General features: G+C 42.3%; 1 long non-coding RNA gene across 1 annotated transcript in view; it reads right to left on the bottom strand.

Moving 5' to 3' along the window:
- Nucleotides 1-3780: 3780 nt before the first annotated feature.
- LOC135575561 (uncharacterized) overlaps nucleotides 3781-15303 on the bottom strand; it is a 199049-nt gene continuing 187526 nt past the window's right edge. Inside the window, exons 14-16 of the long non-coding RNA XR_010466536.1 lie at nucleotides 13701-13907; nucleotides 6179-6876; nucleotides 3781-4124 (exon numbers count right to left, since the gene is read on the bottom strand). This is a non-coding gene — a long non-coding RNA (uncharacterized LOC135575561). The remainder of the gene's footprint in view (nucleotides 4125-6178; nucleotides 6877-13700; nucleotides 13908-15303) is intronic.

Raw genomic sequence — 15303 nt, 5'->3', positions numbered from 1 at the left:
TCATCACGGGTGTGATCACAGATCAAGAAGCATGTGCCACCTGGAAGCACGGGCAAACCACTGTTGGACCTACCCGCCCATGGCGAACGGCTCTCCTGGAGGTCTGACATTCTTTGTGCCTTCCCTCACCCCTTTGCTCTCCAACTTTTTCACGAGGCCTCGAAATGGTTTCCCAAAAGGCTCAGCATTTGTTCTGGCAGCCGTCCATATTTTGCTTCCTTGCCGTCCTCCGGGTCTGAGGCTGCCGCTGTCTCTCCCCTTCTGCTCCTGGTCCCACCACTTCCTCCCCACGTCCTGCGCTTCAAGTACAACTCCACTCATAATGACCCAGTTAAAAAAACACAGGTTATTTGTTTACGGAGCACATTACGCACTCGAAGACACAGTCGAAAACAGCTTAAAGGGGATGTGGAGGCCTCCTAGGTTAACTAAAAGTCATTTCTGATACGCAGCTCGCTTGGACAGCCCGAACCTTACTGCAGACATGCTGTTTGCCCTGTGCATGTCCATTAAACAATTAAAAAAAATACATTTTAGCTTAATTTTTAAGTTAAAAAGTTAAACCAATTCCAACAATGGAAAAAAAATCACCTTTTCTGAAAGTCTCAGACCTGGCACTGGGTCCCTGTTGTACTGACCTGTGGCACCCAAGGCCATTAAAATTTAGCTTTTAAAATCCTTTCCATTTTCTTCATAGAGGAAGGAGAATGTTGCTTCCCTCCACCCTGGGAAATGCACATTTGTTTCTATAAACCAACTCAACACTAGTAGATGTTTTTTCAAAATATTTCCAAAATGTTTTTCATGTTTTTGCCAAGTTGATTAAAATTGAAAACATTGATTTGGCTTTAAAATTAATACTATCATAATAAAGTCTGCAAGCTACTGTTTGTTTAATTATCTACTTTGGGCATAAATATGGGAGAAAAATGACAGAACAAAAGGATGGAATGAGAGGGGAAAAAAATCAAGCAAAAATACAGACCTAAGTCTGCAAAAAGACTGCATTCATTTACAATCTTCTTTCACCCAAAAAAGTGAAGCGTTTCACCACTGTAAGAATTTTTCATGGAAACTGCTGTGTTGTCCACACAACTACATTCCACTTAAAAAAAATATATAGTACTTCAAAAATACATTTTAAACATTGTTCATAAAATAAGGTCTTTTCTCCCTTTCAGTGCTTTCTCTCATATGTCAAGTCTCTACCCGAAGTTCAAGGTCCTTCTCATTGAAAAAGAACAAGGAGAATGAGACAGAAGCGAGAGCGAGCCTGGGGATGCAAAAAGGAGGAGGCAGGAAGAGCCCTGAAACAGCACAATTGGTGACACTTCAGTGTCCTGTTGAAAATCTCCAGTGGGAGCCACAGAAATCCATCAGTGTCCTGAGTGACTGGTCACTTGAGGTTTACACCGCACCACACGAAACATCAATTAGCAAGGGAGCCAGCTGGCAGGACCGCTAATATTGCAATAGCGCAGAGCCCAGCACCACAAACGCGCACGGAGCAAACGCGGCATCACGCATGTCACCTGTCCCAGGCTTGCGAGGGGGCTGCTGCACATGCCATAGGGAAGAGGGGGGAGAAGAGGGGCAGGAGATGTCTGACTGGCTATTGTCAATTAGCTTTTAAATTTTAATAGGGGCCTGAGTGATATTTTATGTCTGGTTTAGACTGAAACCTCTATCTCCGAAGCTGGCTGCTTCTTCCCCTGAAAAGCAAAACATCAGCCAGACCTTTCTAAAGTATTATCGCTCTTCTTATTAGGATATTTTTCTTCTGAAGGAGGAAGAACTAGATCTAGAAAGGATGTATGGAAAGCATGATTACTTTTTTCCTGTCACAGATAACCTGAAACCTGCGTGTTAACATCCACGTGAGAACGTGTGGGAGCAAAGCACAAGGATTAAACACCTATCTTTATGGAGTGTTTTTTCATCTAGAGGATCCCAGTGTCCTCCACACCACCAGTAACACGAATCTCACTGGAGAGCTGTGAGCACATTGCGAGTAAAAGATTGTGAGGAAAAGTGAAGACACCAAGGAAAGAAGGTCCAAGGGACCCAGCAATGTCAGTAACTTCACCAGTGAAAGTCACAAAATAATAGACAAGAAAACAGGAAATAAAAACTCCTGTGCTGCTGCTGCTACCCCAAACAAGGTAATGACAGCCAACAGAAATTAAGAATAAGGCAACTAATAGGCACATCACCCACTTTTGAAAAGCAGGCATCGAGTGGTGCCCAGAAGGCAGCCGGACAGCATTACAATGTGACAGACTCCAGGAAACAAAGTGTGCTGTATCGATGTGAAACTAAAGGTGGTATTTTGAACAGGAAATTAGTTAGAAATGGGAATAGCAGAATAAATACAACTGCAATGAGAAGGAAAACTAAATAATAGTGTGCTTTTCAACTAAGGAAAAAAAAAATACATTTAGAGAAAAATTAGGAAATATTTGCTTTCTTACATATACAGCTTATTTACGGTTGCTACCAAATTACATACTTACATAAGCACAATAAAAACGGAACAAAGTGGAGTAAACAGCCCAGCACAGGCTCATTGGAGCCGTTCTCAGGCTGCAGTTGAACAGATCGCATCTCCGTGGGTCAGTGCAGACCAGCTCCTGCTTGCTCCACCTGTACCCCGACCGCTTCCAAGCCCTGTTGCTGCATTAACAAGACATCGTTCCTGACCTGTTCAGCTCAGATCCCTCAAAAAGACCTTTGGGCAGAGGTGCAGTGCCATGGTACAGACTACATGGCACCTGCATCAAAGCCAAGCCAGGCCACCAGCAGCACAGACGTGGCTGTACGCACCCAGCCGGACACACCTCCAGACTCAAACCACGGCAGCGTCTTTCCAGGTGGCCCATAAAGGACACATTTCTTTCCAAAGTGGTTCCTGTCCTCGGCTCTGACAGAATGGCAAATGGCCTGAGTTTCACAGAAGTGCAGCCCCTAGTTCTGGTCTCTATGTACCCAGACACATCTCTTTATTGTCAGTGGCAAATCTCCCTTTTGCCTCAGCTTGTTACGGATTTGGTCAAGCCTGGTCTTGTTTCTTTTGAAGTCAGCAGGAAAAATCGAGTGGGGCAGACAATAAAATCTACTTCCTACTCTCTAGCTTCTTTTAGATGTCAGATTATCCTCACGCAATGCAACCTGAAGTCCTCCACTCTGACCAGTCCCACTCCTTCAGCCGCTTGGATTTATTCTCTGGAGTTTGCATCCTGCAGTCCCAGCAGCGGCAGCAAAAAACAGCTGCCAACATCCTGGGAATATCTGCCTTGGAATCTCAACTACTGTGCGAAGTTGCTGCTCTCCAGTTTGAGATTTGTGTTTGCAAAGGAAATCTGTCCAACAACAACACAGGGAGAGGAAAAAAAGGAGGAAAAAGGGGCTTTATATAACAGAATTAACAGAGTTGTTGCAATGGTAATGTGAAGTTAACAGGCGACTTTTCCTCCTCCTTTTCTGCCCCCACCCCAACCTCCTCCTCTAACAGCAGCTTCATTTGTTTTTGTTTCCAAGCTTCTTTTACTGGCCACTCACACGGCCCCGCTCCCTTTGTCTAACTTGGATCTCAAACTTCCATGCAACCGACTCTTGCTATAACTGTAAATCTTTTTACGGCTCTTCTGCCTCTGAACTGTAAAAGCAATGCCACTGGAAGCTGCCTAAATGGGTCATAAATCCACTTAGTGCACTGAATAAGAAAAAAAAAAACGTTTTGAAGGAAAAATAAAAAGACAAACTAAGGTGGCTGGAGGGACAAGGGGGAAAAAAAGTTGTATTTGCTAAATGGAACAAAAATAACAGGAGTAAAAGGGAAAATATGAATGCTGGGGGGAAAAAAGGATGAAATAATACCTTTTGGTGGTAAAAACAAACTGCTTCTGAACAGCTTAGTGCCCAGCGATTTACGGGAGGATGTTGGTTGTCCTCCACTCCTGTTGGCATCAGCCGTACCTGGTAGCACCAAGTCTATGAGACCGCTGGCAGCTAAGAGACTCTTGTTCCATGGGGTGGTCCAGGGACTGGTACCTGGGTCTAATTCCAGCTCTTTTCACTGCCTGACTCACAGGTTTAATCATGGCTCCCCGCCTCAGTTTATTCATCTGTAAATGGGAGATAAAGGCATTCCCCTTATTTATAACATGTTTTGAGAGTTACTTAAATGCCACAAGGGAAGGGACAGAACTGATTTCTGTGGCAGTCAATAGCAACAGTTTAATTTGTTTCTGTAAAAGTAGACCTGGCCCAAAATGGGCAACTTTTGTCTATGTAATTTATTGCATTTATCACCAGGGTATCTGAGCTCTTAGACTATTACCCAAATTCCACTGAATTCACTGGGTGTCTTTCCACTGCTTTCAATAAGCTCTGGATTTGACCCCAAAGTCACAAAAAACCTGAGGAATATGTCAAAAGAATGTAAGTGGGTGTGAGTTGAAATTGAGGAGTTTGGAGACTGGAGTATGCAGAACAGTAGCTATTTAAAGACCGCATTTGCTACCGAGTGTTCCCTTTTAATAGGGTTATATAAATACATTCCCGTCTCAATATATGTGGAAAAACAGGCAGTGAGGTGAGACTCTCTTGCTTTATTTCTTATGGGAAATATTGTGCATAGCTAAACCACCTCTTCCCCTTTCCTCACCCACCACCCACGGTCCCTGAAGCCTTCGGCAGCTGTGTACAGTGCGAAGAGGCACATCCGGGAGCACGGCGAGAGTTAAAAAGTTCACAGCCCTGCCTTTATAATAAAGCCCCTGTTTTCATTGCGTTCTCGCTTTGCCTTAAAGACTTGATCTGAGTTTTGGCACTCAACATGTCAGAACGGGAGGGGAAACTGGTTATTCCTTTTTTAGTATTATTATTATTTTATTGCTCTGCTCCCTCGCAAGGGAAAGAGGAGGGGGGGAAAAAAATATATGTTCCTGCTTGGCTCAGTGCAAAAACCAACTGAGGTTCAGTACAGCTCTCTAGGGCCAGGTGTGTCCCCCACAGAAAGTCACCGCCAGGGTGGGCACCACTTGGCATCTCAATTACAGTCTCAGGAAAAAAAGCCAGTGGCCAAAGAGAACCAAGGTGAACCCCTCTCTTTATTCACCGGTACCATGTGTGGTGCACTGACCGATATCAGGTCAGGAGACGCTGATACTGTAACGTAAAAGAATTCTATTCAAATGACGGAAATATTTGAGTATGAAAAGTGGGGTCTGCACCTGTATAGTAATTATGTTTCAAAGGAAACCCGTCTGGTATTTTATTGCTTATTCTCTCCACGCACTTTGCGCACAAGAACAATACAAGGGCTGGAGTATTTCGTATCAAAAAGCTGTTTAAACTCTGTCAGGGCAATAAGCTACATGGATTTTTGTCCCAGTTCTAGGTAACAACTGAAATACACAATTTTTTAAAAACCTTCCTAAAAACACTGGCATGGATCCTTGGAGCAGGCAAACTCCTGCGAACTCCACCAAACTCCACGAAGCTCAGATACCCAAAAAGCAGCAAAGTCTTCAGCATATGGAAAGTTTTATAATTACAGCTGAAGACAAACAAAGCTTATTTTTGCCACCAGCAGAGCCAGAGCAACCTGCCTGCACTGAGGACTGAACCCTGTCCGCAGGTATGTGCTGGAGAGGGGGACACTCATGTCACCGGGTGCAGGACAGGGCAATGATGGGGGAACCAGCTCCAAAGTGAAGAGTGTCCACATGTTAGTAACATCAGGCTTGAGCTGGATTGGGTCTGTCCGCGTGCAAACAACAATGCAAATATATTATAAAGAGCATACTTTAAAAAGAAAATTCCATACAGTCTATCGGAATCAGGTACAAGTCTTTAAAGACTTTGGGAATCCCACCACAGTCTTACAATAAAAATCCAATATGGCCAGAACAACTTGATCACAAGGCAACCTCTCCTTCATCGCCAATTCTCACCATTTTATTAATTCTAGTGAATATACCACAGATCTCAAGATGACTGATATTTTCATTATATCCTTAGACTCAGCCATTAGGTGACTGTTAGGAATCTCAGTAAAGTTTCAGCTCTCACCATTCAAGGAAATGGTATTAAAAATTAACTATGAGAACTTAAAAGTAAATACAGAGGAAAAAAAGGTAAACCCCATAGAAACATTATTGTAATTATTTCTTACCTATCTTGAATTTTTAGTGATCACACTTGATGGCTAGAGTAGAAGTTACTGGCTAGCTGACAGCAGCAAAGTTGTCCTGAATGAAACCCGTGCAACACAATTCGGCCGTAACTTTCATCTGCTTTAGATTTGTGCAACCTGTAGTGTAGAACCAGGAAACAGTCTCAGATTTAATTTACTCTTCACTTCTGATGCTTCTTGCATATTGTGGGGCATATGGATTTGGCAAGGAGTTTGCATTTATTAGCACACATACATTTACCAGGAATGTTTGGTCTTGCTGCTAAAGCCCAGATCTAGAATGCAGAAAGGTGTCAGAATCTGAGTGTCATTTTTAAAAGCAAGCTTAGAAACCATGTATTTCTGTTGAAATACTTCCCAAAGAATCCAATTGCAATAACATTAACCTCAGTTCAGGCCAGAACACTCTGAGTTTCTACCCATAGGTGGATGTAGCATTGAGAACAGTCACTTGAATCTTGATTGAAGACAATGGAGCTTAGAATCAGGGAATAAAGCTTTAAGACAAAGGGTGTTTTTGTCTCGAGTTTGGGGTCCTGACTCCAGCCTGCATTTCCCAAGGGACACAGCACTGAATGATATGGACACACAGCAGCAGAAAGGGGACGAGGACCAGGGTCTCTACCCAGGCTGGCTGGAACGAACAGGAGAGCCGGGTTTTTGAAGGAAGATGAAGGCTGCAAGAAGAAAACAAAGAAAGGGATATTGCAGGCCTATGCGGAACACTCATTAGCATTAGGTTCTAGACCAGGAAAATTCAGACAAACACGCAAGACGAGATTTTTAGACTCATCAGAGTATCTCAGTTTTTAAGACACCTATAGTCCACCCAGCTCAAAGCGACACGGCTCAAAGTTGTTTTCCATCCTTAAGCTCAACGTTTCAAAACCACCCCAAACAGGAGGACTTCTTTTTCTGCTTGCCCAAGCCAGCTCCCACAGAAGGCAATGGAGTCAGGATAGGGTTATAGGATTCAGACCTATTTCAATATCTTAACGTTCCTTTAGCTCCAAAATCTGCCGTGCTTATCTAGTTGCTGTAAGGTAACCAGTAGGAAACTGCTGAATGCAGAAACCCTGGAGAAAGTTACCACCACAACATACAATTATCATTACAATTAGCAAAATTCCACTGTTCATATCAGTTTGGTAGAAGAAGATACATTTTTTCTATATTTTTAACCATAATATATTATGTGTTCAATGCAATACGAACTCTTGCAGCATAAAGAAGACCCTTGTAAACCACTGCCAGAAATCCCTACCAGCCTTGCAGGATCCCAATCAACGCCTCCCCAATTTTCCCAACCAAAGCCACGCACTCAGCACAGCACACCTGCCATAAATCTCAAAGCATTACCAGCTTTCAGCAAAAACTGGTCACATTACGGCTGGGAGATGATGTATGGGGATGTCACCAACTCCCCCTTCTCAGGCACATACCCCTTTCCCCTGTTACAGGCATTTTTGATCGGTTTCTCCCTTGGTGGCAGCGAGTGGTCAGCGGCCAATGTGTATGGGAAGGTGGAGGAGGTAGATGGGAGCTGGGTGTAATTAACGGGACAACTGAATGGGTTATGCCTCTCTGATTTCAATTAACCCCTGAACTTTGCAGGGACAAGATCTCATGGTTACCAACTAACTTCAGCAAAACCCAGATGTTATAACTGGTTAATCCGAGATCTCAAATAGCATGTAGTTGGGATTCGATTATAGACTCTGAATCACTTAATGGTCACTGAAAAAGGAATAACATTTCAGACTTCAGATTATTACTGTCTTAGAACTGGGATCTGATTATTATATGCGTGCTGGGGTCTGATTCTGTTCCCATTTCAAATCAACTGCAGAATTCATTAATGGGAGGAAAATGAAGTCTCTTTTGAGAAATACATTAATCTGCCATAAATAAGAGCCAAAAGTCAAAGCTTCTTTAAAGCACAATATCTCACTTTTCAATATATAAGAAATATCAATGGATGTATTTAAGAAATTCTTTTTAGATACTTGAAGATGCCCACCTTGCAGGAGACTGCAGGAATGCCCTTCCATTTCCGACACATTCCTACCCTGACTAATAAAGCCTAATGTCCCAACGATAGAAGCATCTGGCTCTTCTCCCCTAATCAATAATATTCAGCAAAAGTCCCTTCTTCCAGGAGCAGCATAAATTATCACATATATGCAAATAGACTTGCTAATGTTAATTGCCAGGGCTGATTGGTGATTAATTTTTTGATTATGATCAATCATTCTGCAGGAATCTTAATAAGACATTCAAGGCAATCTGCAAATTGATAATAATTAGGGATCCCAACCAGTAACGCATTCACAGGCAACTATAAAACATTCCTGTGACTGAGCGTGTTCCTGTTACATTTAGGAAGAGAAAAGGGCACAGTCAAAGGCTCTGGAGCCTGGTGGGACATTGCCATGACATGTAACAACAAGTTCCTTTTTTGCCATTGTTATGGGAAGATGGGATGTGGCATCATCTAACACAACTGGCCACCTTCTTTGTGTCCCTCACATGGTAGGAAATGAAACAGGGGTTTCATTTATATGTCAGTGCTGTGGAAACGTTACCCCAGTTCACAGCCTTCCAGCCTGGGAAAATAAGTATTCACAGGATGCCGAAGAAGCCAACCTCTGCCAAGCCAAGGAGCATCTCATAGAGCAGCCCTGCCAACCTGCGGGAACAGTCAACAGCACCATACAACAAGAATTTCAAGCTGTGCAAATTTTGAAAGTGCTAAACAAGGGGTTCATGCAACGCTGCTTTTTCTTTCCTAGTGCAGACCAAGCCATAGCATTAAATTTCCGGCAATAAGCTGGAAGAGAAACGTTTTCCCTATGTGACAGTTGTTTTTATACTTCAGGGTGAAAGTTCAGACATCGTTATGAAAACAGCAGCTCAAAATGTAACATGATCTATAATATTTTCTTTAAAAATGAATTCTCTTGCAAACATAAATATCCCTCTGCAACATTTTAAACCCAAACACTAACTATTGCTGTGTACAAACCAGAAAGTGACTGGAAGAGGAGATGAGGGTCCCCAAACCAGCCCTACCCACTTGGTCTGTGTACAGGAGATCTCAGGCTGTACAGAACTCAGCTCTGCGCTTGCACATCACAACCTGGTGTTTCATGCCCATACTCCAGCACCAGGCCTTGCAAAGCCAGCGTTCAACACTGTTCCATGTTCAAAACGGACAGACAGATCTTGACATGCTAAGAAGAGCTAAACGGTCACCGCCTGCTGTCAAAAATGAGTGACGAGCTGAAAGTGAGGAGTACAGAAGAAAGTAAATTAAGAGTACGTCGTGTCTCAGTGCTGGCCTGTCATGTTCTACTAATATCTAAGCTTTCGAAATTCCTGTCTTCGTAGCTTGATTCTGATTTGCACAAAATATTCCTTTTTACATGTCAAGAATGGTGTAAAAGTGTTTGAATTTAATGAAAATAAATCCCTGAGGTCTACAATTCTTTCACTTCTTTTAGTGTTGCCAAATGGACCATTTTATGATGAGGTCCAAGGTATTCACTCTTTTATTTGAAGAGCCTGCAGTCAGTACTATATAAGTAGCCCAGCTTTTGTTTTTCTTAAAATGAAAGAGTAGAAACAGCCACAACTTTTATGTTAAATTTTCTGAATTGAAGTTAGGTTTCCACTGAATGTTATTTTGCGCAGGAAACATCTTCTTCCAGAATCTATCATCTTTTCAACAAGAAACTGAAACGTCATTTTTGTGAAAAGTCCAACTTTAAGTGCAAGCTTTTACACAGATAGTAAAATACTTTCTTTTTCTCCTAACAGTTTCAATAAGGGGGAAAAAAATCCCTAAAGGAGTGCATGCTTGCTTTCTTTCCTACATAGTAAACAAGAAATGATTAAGGGAGTGGAGCATCTCCCAGGTGAGGAAAGGCTGAGGGAGCTGGGGCTCTGGAGCTGGACAAGAGGAGACTGAGGGGGGACTCATTCATGTTTACAGATATATAAAGGGAGAGTGTCAGGAGGATGGAGCCAGGCTGTTCTCGGTGACAACCAGTGATAGGACAAGGGACAATGGGTGCAAACTGGAACACAGGAGGTTCCACTTAAATTTGAGAAGAAACTTGTTCCCGGTGAGGGTGGCAGAGCCTGGCCCAGGCTGCCCAGGGGGGTTGTGGAGTCTCCTTCTGTGCAGACATTCCAACCCGCCTGGACACCTTCCTGTGTAACCTCATCTGGGTGTTCCTGCTCCATGGGGGGATTGCACTGGATGAGCTTTCCAGGTCCCTTCAACCCCTGACATTCTGGGATTCTGTGAAATGCTTTAAGAGACACATGTATACATGAAGTTTTTAACTAGGCATTTTTTAAAGTCTAGCTCTATTCTTTACTTAATTTCATTACTTCTCAGCCAGTTTCAAGAATTTTAAACACTTATAGAGGGATTTTGGTGGCCACAGCAAGCACAGAATGCCACAAAGAGTAAGCATGAGTCTGTCACAAACCCATTTATCTCAAACAAAACTGGCAGGATTCTTGTCCCGGATCAGGTACTACTCCTCTACCACCAGGGAAACAATTCTATTGTCAAACTGATGTCTTTGATAAACAACTTAGGTCCACGTTATTTAAGTTAACATACCATTTTTTGGGGTATTTTTAAAAAAAATCTGCATATTTTCTTAACCCCAAATATATTAAGGAATGTTTAAGTTATCTTTGCAGCTGAGATTCCTCACTGCTTCCTTTACAAACCTCTCTCAGGAAAACTGAAACGCTAACATGTTTCTTGGATTGGGTCTGTCATTCCTCTCCAGCTCCTCACACTTTTACAATTCACAAGGTCACGAGTACAAACTGTGCTTGTTAAGTTCCACAGGAATAAAGCTGTCAGATGGGCTGAGGCTGTCTTGTGTACCAGTTTAGTGAAATATGATTATCCAAGCTGTAAAATGGATAAACCTATTAAATGAATAAATCTGCTGCCCTGTAGCCCACCACTGATGTCATTGCCTTACCTACAAGGCACCCCTTCTTAAATTAATACTTGATAAAGGAATAAATCTTTTAAAGACATACACTAAAGCTTTGCATGTAAGAGTTATCTTTCGTGTTACTGATGTGAGAGAAAATGAATTCTAGGAAAATAATAAGAAGAAATCTTAGAAAACTGTTATTATCCAGCTAACATGGTGGGCTGCTTGGCTGCTTCTTATCTGTACGCGACTAATCACTGTTCTGTTTCTTTTTTTATTCTGATGTGTGAGTGGATTTTAGTGTTCATGAAAGTGAAGGATAATTAGTAGGGTAGTGGATAAAGTGGAAGGGCACTGCCTTATCCAAGACAGATTGGATCAGCTACATATGGGCCAAAGAAATCATGATTCACTTCTCTCAACTGCTTTGATTTATTACTCGAAGGGTCCAACAATGAAGTTTCACATCAGGGGAGAGAGAAGGAAGAAGTTTCAAAGGGTTCGTCCTTCTGGAGATCCCAGAAAACCTTTGGCATGTTGCGTTTGCTCAAGTACAATATTGCTGTTCCTTATTACCATCAATAATCTATTATACAGGCGTCCTCACTGAAGCAAAAATGCACTCTGTGAGGCACTGAACCAATATATGGCAAGACAAAAATCTCTGTCCCTAAGGTCTTACAGTCTAAAATACAAAATCAAAATGTAAGGGAAACAAGCACAGACATCCAAAAGGAGTAGCTTTAAGACCACACGGCAAACAACCAGCGAAAATATGAAACAGAAAACAGACTCCCTAGATCCACACAAGTACCCACAGATAAACTTATACTTCAATAATGTTAAAAATGAGACAAAAATAAAATCCCAGCTCATCCAAAGGCATCCAACAGCGTGCTCAAAACTCAGAAGTGAATTTGTAAAAGGAAACAGGAAATGAAAACTAAAGAGGGCTGACATGATTACGGGGTGTTAATAAGAAAAGACATAAGCCAGGAGCCTTGATGTACAACTAGACAACAAGAGGTTACGTTTGGAGTCAGGGCTATGCTAATTTGCAAACTTGGGTCCATTTCATTAAGTGAGCTGAGAGACAGGCTGTCTCAGTCCAGCAGAGAGGGATCTCATTATCCATGTAGGGAGCAAGAGATAAGAATCTTTTAATAATTGCTGGGATTTTTTTTTTTTTTTGATGATGATATGGAATGCCAATTTATGCCTCTCCACTCAATATGGATAGAAACCAGCCCCTCACCCCAGCCCCCTCCTGGCTGTGGCCATTAGGACAGGGAGGGAAAGCAGAGACTTAATATACTTGCCCGGGAGACCAATGCTGCAAAACTCCATTAAATGCACTTCATAAGGGACACATGTTTGTTTACAGTGGATGGAAAACTTTGCCAACCCTTTTTACTTAATAATTAATAGGCTCAGCTGTAGGATTTAGGGCCCAATCCAAACCCCAGTACAGTCAATGGGAAAGACTCCTAGTGACAGACAGACTTCGGATCAAATCCTTTACTGATTTCTTGTTAAAGAATGGTTGTGAATTCAGCTTTGGAAAAAAAGCTGAAGAAATATATATTACTTTGGGAAAAGCATTACTCTCACTCCCTTCCACTTGTCGCTCTCTCCAAAACCCATCCACTGCAGCCATCAGAAAGGAGCTTTCCAGAAGCCAGAGGCTCATACAGTTATTTCCTTCCTCCAACAGCTATCCCACTTCAGGCTAAGCACATCACAGATTTTGCAACAGGGACAAGTTTAGTCTATAACGGATTAATTTCGAGAAACTTGCATCTTTCACATGACCAGATCAAACATACTTCCAGCTGGCTCTCAAACACTGGCATAAAAACAGCAGGAGTAAATTCAGACAAGGTATCACACTCCTGTTTTACTGCATAGTAGTTGCTAAAGGCTGAGATACAGACACAATAAGTTACCAAAATCACGCTAACAGCATTAAACTTTCAAAAGTAAAGTCTTCCCTCTGCCCAAACTTATGCTGCAAGAAAGAAGGAACCAAAACTATTTTCACAACCAGATCTGCTCATTTGCTTAAAGTCACTGGGTTTGCTTGTACATTCGTGTTGGAAAACACTGTCCAGGGAACTCTGAAGTTGTGCTTATCTCTAAAGCTGGCTGCAGGATTTGTTTTTGTGCATCGGGTCAACCTAAGGACCATGTACAACTTATCTCCTCAGCAGGAACAAAATTATAATTCTCTCTTCAGCTGACCTTGCCTCTTTGCCAGCACCTAGTTGTTCATAAACAATCATTAATTTTCCATTTGTCCATTTAGTATTTGACATTATTTGGCCAATATCTCTTCTAAAAGGCACCTCCAGTCTTCACTTTGCACGCAAGACTGGAGAAAGGAGCAGTGGCAAAATGGGAGTTGGCTTTTCTAGGTAAAAAGCTCATGTTCTGGCTCCTTAGGTAGGAACAACTTGAGAATCAGCTATATAGGCACAGATGCTCCTCTAGGACCACAAAAGTGCCTTCTATGAGTATTTTCTGATATTTACCTTTAAGGAAAATGTCTCCACAGGTATTCCTGCCTGTAAATCCATTCCTTGGAGCAACGCCGGGAAGCAAAGTCTGTGTGCCCCTTGGCAGCAGAGCTGTAGGTGCTGCAGTGGTGTTTCCACATTTGCTGCGGTGCGGTGATGTTCACCATGGTGCAGAGACGGCCCGAAACCGTGACTGAGGCTGCAGCCCATAAGCAGTTGATTCTATGAAAAGGAGAGAGACAAAACAAAGCTGGTGGCAGAAGGAAGGCTCAGATGACCCGTGTCCCGCACAGGAGCCAGGAGGGAGCGTACAAGGACGAGCCCTGTGCTTGTGCTTAACCTTGGAAGGACAGTACTTCAAGCTGTCCTCATAAAGCTCTGATACAAGTTACAGTCTCAATTCTCCACTCTTCCCCTTCACCGCCACTATCCCATTCCTCAGAGATATGAAGAAACATGAGCAAAGGCTACAGTAGATCATGTCAAGCCAATATTAAATGCCTCTAATGGAGCTTAGATGAGACGTTGGGATGTTGCCTGCAAACACCCAGGGACTCTGCAACTGAAAGTCTTGATCACTGGGGAGGGAAGGGTCAAATACCAGCCTCGTGCTTACAAAATACTGGAGTTCTTGATGTCTTATGAGTTATCTGGCAAAGTGATGCTTGCAGTCCTCTCTTGTTAATGTATTTTAACTAACACGAAAAGTGTCTGTATTAACAATATCACATGAGCTTCCCTTAGCATACACTTCAAACCAGAGCTGAAGTACCCAAATAACATTGTTTCAGGCTTCCAGCACATTTCAGTTAATGACCATCAAGTCAACAGGCAAATCCTGTCACTTGTGCAGCTTTGTACACCCCAGTTCTATGTAATTGCTGTATTGCACCACATTTCATCCCAGACAGCTGTAGGATGATGTACAACCTCCTTCACTTTTACAAGTTTCCCTGTCTCCCAGTCCTCCTAACTAAGGACATTCCAAGTTATACTTTCTAGTCAACACATGGTGATCTTTTCAAACTGGATAAATGATGTCCACTAGAGGCTTGTATGAGACCACTGAATTTACTTCTGCTTTTGAATTAAGTCACCAACTTTCAGCCTATGTATTTAAAGATGAAAAACTAAAAGTCAAAATCTGACACTCCCAAAGCTTCATGGTGGTTGCTCTGCTCTCTTCCCTCTCCTGTCCACAGGTTCCTGTTGTCAAGTTGGGAAACATATACCCAAGCTACTTTGATCTGAATTTATTTGCAGTGTACCAAGATAATAGTCCAGCTGTAATATAATTAGAATTTAGCGGGGTAATAGGCTCCAGATTTTTAAAAACTATTTTCTACTAAAATGAGGTCTCTCTGCTTATTTCTCATAATTACAATATGAATTTAAGGTACTGTAAAATTAATAGAACACAGACTCTAGAGACTGAAGTCTCCTACACAGGCAGACAGACAGCCTGTCCCTGCCGCTGCCCTCCAGCTGTGACCGTAACCCTACACATGATAACAACTGGTTTACCTCTAGGCAAACTCATTTATTGACCCTTTAAGATGGATGTTAAAAGACCAATTGAAGCTAATAATGTGTAATGGCTTTTGTGAGCTGGATCCTT

Source organism: Columba livia, chromosome 16 (genome assembly GCF_036013475.1).
Source record: "Columba livia isolate bColLiv1 breed racing homer chromosome 16, bColLiv1.pat.W.v2, whole genome shotgun sequence".
Lineage (NCBI taxonomy): Eukaryota > Metazoa > Chordata > Aves > Columbiformes > Columbidae > Columba > Columba livia.
The sequence above is the reverse complement of the archived record's forward strand: the minus strand, read 5'-3'. Positions and strand labels throughout refer to the sequence as shown.